This window comes from Typopeltis vanoorti, chromosome 18 (assembly GCF_054136105.1).
Source record: "Typopeltis vanoorti isolate ZY-2024b chromosome 18, IOZ_Tvanoo_1.0, whole genome shotgun sequence".
Taxonomy (NCBI): Eukaryota; Metazoa; Arthropoda; class Arachnida; order Uropygi; family Thelyphonidae; genus Typopeltis; species Typopeltis vanoorti.
Genome location: NC_143566.1, coordinates 84,208,180 through 84,214,146, shown reverse-complemented (window position 1 = coordinate 84,214,146; position 5,967 = coordinate 84,208,180).

Below are 5,967 nucleotides of genomic sequence, written 5' to 3'. Positions count from 1 at the left end.
GTTCAGCTCAAGAATCTTAGAGATGATTTGGATGTGCCACTCCAAATGTAGTAGTAATAATCTACGATTGGGAGTATTTTAGAATTTACACATTTCTAGCAGTTGTACAAGTGAGAAGTATTAACTCGAGTGTAGAAAATTTATATAATTATTTATTTATTTTGGCAGCTGCAAAAGAAGCAGATCAGCTCAAGGATGGAAATCTACAGAAGGAAAGAAGAAAGATTGATTATCTCGGTATTATGGAAAGTTAAGAGAAGTGATTTGAGATCTCTTTTGCAAGATTCTGGACAAGAATAAGTTATGGCAGCACTGCAGTTTACAAGTTTGCAATCCTCCCTTGGAACTACATGTATAGAAAGGCGATCAGAATTTAGTAGGGTATTAGTCGTGGTAAGTCTTAAGGATTCTTGAGGGCACTACAATGTTGGCCCAATGAAAAGAGTGATGGACTGTGATCAGCAAAGCTATGGATGGCATCTGTTATCAGTGAGAGCAAGTCAGGTACAGGAGGAAGGGAAACGTAGAGAGCCTTGAGATTCTCTTGCATTAATATACCTTAGAAAAAACGTTAATTTGTAAGTGGAGAGAAATAAAGGATTATTCAGTACGAAATAAATAAACCAGGTCAATCATAATTTTTATGTTAAATAAATAAATTCCGTGTGATGATACAGCGTTCCTCCTTTTTATAGGCGTTCATAGTACCATCTAGTCTCCCCCTCCCCCCCAAAAAAAATTTATCCGGGCTCCGGAACCAGCATAGGCTGACGAATCAGACCTACGGCTGAGTCAATATTCCTGACTGTAATCCGTGTATGTCCTCGGACCGGTTTGTCTGCTTGCGGGATGAAAAATATCAGATAAACTGGAGGAAAAATCCCTGCTGTTCACGCCCAAGACCGACTAACTTGGCTATGGCTGAGTAAGATCCTTGAGCTCCTCGCATCGTTGACGAGAATCGAACCTAGGACGCTCCTTCCCCAGGAATATGGTTGCGAAGTGCAAAACCACTAGTCTAACCGGCGCGGACATTTTTATGTTTATGCAGTCCAATTGGCATTTTCCACGAATAATAAACACAAAGTCAGGTCTACCAAGCCACCACTCATGTGGTGGCTTGGTAGATCCGACTTTGTGTACTTTACCTGAAGGTGATATATACAAAGAAAAATGAAGGCTTAAATTTATTATCCACCAGGCACTTCGGTAAGTAGAAATCATAGATTATCTTGGCAAATTCGACAGTCTTTCTGTTTCCTGTCAAAACCCCTGGGTGCAACAACTGCTCTTGATCCTTCTCTTAAAAAAAGTTAGAGCAAATAGTTTTTAGAATCATCAGAGAACATATCATGATATAACCTTCGGAAATAAACTTTTTAAAAGTTTCTTTCTATATTTGATTATAAATTATCCCTGGATCCATAACGTCCAAAATTATGTCAAGAAGAAGTAGTACCTCCGTTTTATGACACTTTCATAGATGGTCATGGTAAATTATCACCTACAATAGTAAAACAAACCTCACTCTATAACACCACTGGCTTTTGTCTGAAAGAAATCAGAAAATCTTGAAGAGTTATAACGTATAACGTTACTAGCAGGATTGGTGAAGCAAAAATGCTTTTCTTATTCCCCTTTATCTGTATAAGTAATTCAGTGGATGAGGTATTATTGAGCTTTCTGCTCACCCTCCTGGGACATGAAGTTAGCTATGGTCGGTTTGTAGTAGAATTGATTTTGATCTTTTATATTTGCAGTGTATTACTTCACTGTAGTTGTTGGCATGCTTGATCAGTGGATTTGAGTGCAGGCTTGCCTTGAAAAATAATTTTTCAGCTAAATCACGGAGATGAGAAGAGAGATGTAAGGAATGTTTTCTTCTCGATGGATCTGGGAGTTTCTTGTGTACCATGGAACGTCCAGGATCATTTTTAGGCACTTATTCTGGATTCTTTGTTATGTTTCTGTATGTTAGTTTCTGAGGTATGACTCCATGCTGAAGAAGCATAGGTGATAATCAGGCGAATTTCAGTTTTGTACAGAGTTTGTTTCGTAGATCTAATTTTATTTTGCGGTTGATCAGGGGGTAGATTTGTGCAATTACTCTGGATGTCTTCACACCTGTTAGTTTAATGTGATTGTTAAACAGGATTTTGTTATCTAGTTTCATTTTGAGATATTTAACTTCTGCCTCCCATGGGATCTTGACTCCGTGGAGCTGAATGTCGTCCTTGCTGGTGACTTTTCTTCTGGAGAATAGTACAGCCAAGCTTTTTAGGGGGTTTACCTGGACCCTCCAATCCGTTAACCAAGTTTCTAGGCACTGATACTGCCTTGCAACCTTCTAATTGCCAGTTGAGGAAGGACTGAGTTGTTAGTATCGCAGTATCATCCGCATATAGTGCTATGATGATCGTTCTCGGGTTTGGGGGGGGGGGGATATCAGCTGCGTAGATCGAGAACAGGAGAGGTGCTAAGAGTGATCCCTGTGGCACACCAGCACGAATCTTGCGTGTGGTTGACACTGTTCCATTTACTGTGACTTGCATGTGTCTGTCGCTTAAGTATGCTTTAATTAGTTTGACTACTTTTATTGGAAACTTAAATTTTATCAGTTTGTAGAGAAAACCCTGATGCCATACCTTATCCAAGGCCTTTGCTATATCGATGAAGATCGCAGCTGTGTGGTTCCAGTTAAAGCATCCTGCTATATATTCTACTAATCGGTATATTTGATGTATTGTGGAGTTTTCTTTGCAGAATCAATTGCTGTGGGATAATTCCGAGCTTGTCAGCGATTGCTTATAGCCTTATGAGGATAACCTTTTCGGTGGCTTTTCCACGACTTGATAGGAGACATGGGTCTGTAGCTTTCTGGAAGTTGGGGGTTCTTGCCTTGCTTTTTTATACGTATGATATCTGCTATGGTAGCAACTTTAATATTCTGTTAGTGATGCCATCTGGGCCCGGAGCCTTTTTGTTATTCAATTTTGAATAGTTTAATATGATACCTCCATTTATACCATCTATCCGGGATAAATGCGCAGAGGAAGAAGAATGATAATATTGTCATTAATGGTATACAATATTTATCACTATGCACTCTTTTCTTCTGTAAACTATTTTGCAAAAGGAAATTCATGAATTTGTGGAAGTAAAAACTCCATCCCTATTTAATTCTCCAGTTGAAAGTCATTGTTCAGTATATGTTAGTCGTTTCCTCCATGAAAAATTGAAATTGCATTTTAGCAATTTGCATTTCTTTAGGAATGGAGCAGATTCCAAAATATTCTGTGTTCAGATTCTGAAATATTTTAAACATTTCTTAAAAATATTATAACAAATTAATAGAAATACTGGAAAATAATTTACAGAAAGTGCACTGGACAAGGGCATCTGAAATCAAAATGCCTTAAAACAGAATCTCTCAAAGTTTTTTGACTGCAGCCTACTTGGTTATCTCCAACCCCACTGATTATTGATAGGTCATATTTTACCAGAGGTGAGCTTCATATACTGGCGCTAAACGCAAATTTTTTGAATGTCGGCAAAGTCTACATAACCTTAATATTTTCAAGTGGAAAATTAAGTTGGAGGAAGATTATAAAATAAATGTAATGTGTTGTGTGTTATAACAAAAAATGCCACACTTGTAGAGTATGTCACTGTTTATTCAAGTTTAGGTATTGAAGGAATTAAGTTCCATAAAAATTACAAACAGTATTAAGATTAATGCGAAGAATGACACTGCTCTTTCACACACCAGTAAAGATATGTCATGTTTCAAACTGGAGAGTTTAGGTCTTGTATCTAACTCTACATATAGCCGATTCTTATAATTTGTTTAAAACAAAGAAGCGTTGAAAAACCAACTGTGCAGTTCTGAATTGAGAAGAAAGATAGTTTGCTAAGTTGGTGAGCCCAGAAGGGGTAACTGCATGAAATTTTTCTTCAGGCTCTGCAGTGACATATCTGAAGCTAGTTCTACAAGGTAGACCATCTCTTTTGATGATAGCTCACCTTTGATACATTTTGTGTACTCCATTAATGTAAAATGATTGCTGATCCAATCAAATCCAGTTTTTGATTCTGATCAATATTTTTAAATGGCTCGCATAGGCCTCATTATATGCTATTCAAAATCTTCGATAATCAGTTTGGAATTTATTTTAGAACATTAAAGATCAGTACATATTTTCCTTACAAAGAAAGCGTTTTATTTATTACAGTGATCCCATAAACGACATATCGAAGGATATAAGTACATTCCTGTCTTTTGTATAGGCTACAGGTAAGAGATGGGAAAGAACAAGCTTAGTGACATTTTTCTTGAAGAATTGAAGGTCGTGTTGGAACTACAACAGCAGCAGCTGTTCTTGTATTAACAGGTACAACAGAAAATCCATTAAATGATAGTTGCCAGTTCAGTGGAGTAATAATGGTTGACACTCATTGGGAACAACATGACAATTGAATTCTCTAGAGAATAGAAACAATTTGTCTTTGAGATAGAGGTTGAATTGAACCTGTAAGAAAGGAGATCTCCTTTGGAGAGCATCAAGAATTTTTAGGAAAGGTGTGCCACTCCAAAGGTGTGAGCCATATTCTAAGGATGGGCTGATTCGGGATTTGTATAAACATTAACAGCTAGGTGTGTAAAATAGTAATTCGCACGTAAGAGACTGCCTAGTTAATTAGATGCTGAGAAAGCTATTGAAGTAATATATTTCTGCCAGGAAAATTATGTGACACCTCCAAGGAGCTCAAAGACTCATCGAGGGAGGGCACTTACTCTACAACTCTCCATCTCCACCAAACCGCAAGTAACATCATCATCTACTGCCCACCACCACTAGTATTTTCACAATCACAGATATCCATACCCACGGCGAGAATCGAACCTGCAGCCTTTTGGATGGAGAGCAGATATGCTAACCACTCAGCTAACCAGGCTGACAGAGAAACTGGAGATAAATGTTAGTCCAAGCACAGAGATCTAATTTTTATATGGTGTTCGTGTATTATTGATGGTAAAGATTGGTGAGCTGAGATCCCTTTTGCAAGAGAAAAAAAATACATAATCACATGACTAATAAGGTGCAGAAAATCTGTTGAATAATTCCAGGTGGAGGAGGAAGAGGACTGTAAAAAAATGCATCTATATTGATTATGATATTAGAAACTCACCAAAATACCATATCTGATTACAGCACTACACTTTATCTTTCAGTTCTGCAATTCAAAAGGAGAGCTTTCTGAAATAGCATGTCATGTCCATAAATTTGAGGGGACCAATATACTAAGACAAGGCCAACCCTTTTCACCAAGATTTCACCGACATTGTAACAGAAACCCCCTGAGGCAGACATAGGCAAAATGTTGTTGTTCTGGATAATGAAAAACTTTTCATACACGACACACAATAATCTGAATCCTACTTATTATAAAGTTAAATCTGCCTTAGGTGTTTGGGGTTTCTATCTCATTATATGCCTTTATAATAAGTAGGATTCAGATTATTGTGTGTCGTGTATGAAAAGTTTTTCATTATCCACGGCAAACGCCACATCCACTGAGCTATACAGGCTCTTGTTCATAAGATTTTTCTTATATTTCAATATGAACTTTTAAAAAGCAAGCAAGTCAATGATAATTTATAACTTGTTTAGGGGACTTTATAGCGAAATGGGAGGTTGTTCTGCTCCAAATTGTATATATATATATATATATATATATATATATATATACACACACACGCACACATCCAATTTGGAGCAGAACAACCTCCCATTTCGCTATAAAGTCGAAAAAATCAAGAGCTCGAGCGAATGCGACTGTGGGCGACCCTAGATCCAAAATGGCGGCAAGTAAGCGTACCTTCTATTTAGAGCCTTATTTAAGACAAGTGTACCAACTTAGAAGAAAAAAATCTTGCCGATAGTGTTGCCATCTATGTTCGAGACG